We start from the raw sequence: 2094 nt of genomic DNA on the forward strand, positions 1-2094 counted from the left end.
ACTCTAGATGAGGTTTCTAAGGTGTAGCCAGGTAGAGCCCAATGGCCCAGGAAACGCCACCACCCTGAGCAATCCTGAGCAGTACATGAAGGGTGATAAGTGGAGAAATTATCTGAAACGCAACAGGGAGCGGGGAGGAAAGAGTAGTCCAAATTAGGTGGAGACCCAGGGATTAAAAAATAAGCAGTTGATGAGTGTTTTGGTATGTGTATTTTCACCACAATAAAAAAACCACCAGCAGTAAGCACGTGAAAGATGTTCAACGTGATTAGTCATTGGGGAAATGCAAATCAAAACCAATTCACACCCACCAGGATGGCTATTATCAGAAAAATGGAAATAACAAGTGCTGGCGAGGATGTGGAGAATTAGAACATTGCTACTGGAGAATTTCAACGTTGCTAGTGGGAAATGGTGCGGCTGCTGTGGAAAACAGCTTGGCGGTTCCTCAAAAAGTTAAACAGAATTACCATGTGACCCAGCAATGGGCCAATATCCAAAAGAACAACTTCATGATGCTTTTTTTTTTTTTTATAAACAGTGCAATTCATTTATTTTTTTTTTTAAGTTTTTCATTGTGTTTTAGGTGGAAGTTTACACAGCAAATCAGATTCCCATTCAACAATTCATTCACAGATTATTCTATGACATTGGTTACTACCTCTGGAACGGGTCAGCCCTCTCACCATTTCCACCCCACCTGCCCTGTTTCCTTCCATTCAGTTTCCCTGCCCCTCCTTGTCTTCTCATCTTTGCTTCTGGGTAAATGTTGACCATTTGGTCTCGAATCGTTGATTGTTTAAAGGAGCACATTCCTCATGGGGGTTATTGTTTATTTTTTAGGCCAATCTATTATTTGGCTGAAAGGTGACTTCTGGGAAGTCGTGATCCATTTTAATGGCTACCTAACATATCATCCCACCACGCATCTGCCAGCTGGTCATACTCTGCTGGTTTGGGTGTTGTTACGATGCTGGAAGCTAGGCCACCAGTTTTTCAAATACCAGCAGGGTCGTCCGTGGTGGACAGGTTTCAGTGGAGCTTCCAGACTGAGACAAGACTAGGAAGAAAGGCCTGGCTATCTACTTCTGAAAATTAGCCAAGGAAAACCTTATGGATCACAACTGAGCATTGTCTGACTCACTTGCTTTGGACACGTCATCAGGAGGGATCAATCTCTGGAGGAGGACATCACGTTTGATGAAGCAGAGGACCAGCAAGGACAAGGGAGACTGTTGTTTAGATGGATTGGCAGTATCCAAAATGATGCACTCGAACATGCCAGAGATTGTGAGGATCACACAAGACCAAGTAATGTGTTGTTTTGTTGTACACAAGGTCGCCGTGAGTCGGAGTCGGCTCCACAGCAGCTAACGACAACAACAATATTTCATTACATGAATGTCTCGACCCATACTCAATTCCCTTTTAATAGCATATAGGCAGTTTCCAGTGTTGCATTTATAACCATCATTGCAGCAACATCCTCCTCTGTGCACGTTTATGCAGTTAGCTGATGTTTGTTCTAGGATATACGGCTTCAAATAGGATTGCTGAGGACAAAAGGTACGTGCATGTTTAGGTCTTTTAATACATAGTGCCAAACCGCCCTGTGGCAGGGTGGGAAGGTGTCAGGGGTTATTCTTAAACCAGTCAATGTAGCTTTAGCTTTCTGGATTAATGAGGCCCATGCTGCTTTAGGATTCATTCCAGAGGATGAGATGGGCACTAACTTACATGAGACAAAGACTTCAAGCCCATATTCCCCGCTAAGTTCCATCACATCACATTTGTACCCACCTGTTGTGAGCAAAGGAGCCCTGGTGGAGCAGCGGTTAAGCACTTGACTGCTAACCGAAAGGTCAGTGGTTCAAACCCACCAGATGCCTTGCGTGGGGGAAAGATGTGGCAGTCTGCTTCTGTAAAGATTACAGCCTTGGAAACCCTATGGGGCAGTTCTACTCTGTCCTATAGGGTCACTATGAGTTGGAATCGACTCGACGGCAACTGAAAGGTTGGAGCTTTGAGTCCACCCAGAGGCACCTGGGAAGAAGAGCCTGGCGATCTGCCTGTGGAGCACGGTTCAACTCTGAC

Source organism: Trichechus manatus, unplaced genomic scaffold, assembly GCF_000243295.1.
Source record: "Trichechus manatus latirostris isolate Lorelei unplaced genomic scaffold, TriManLat1.0 scaffold00024, whole genome shotgun sequence".
In the NCBI taxonomy this organism is placed as follows: Eukaryota; Metazoa; Chordata; class Mammalia; order Sirenia; family Trichechidae; genus Trichechus; species Trichechus manatus.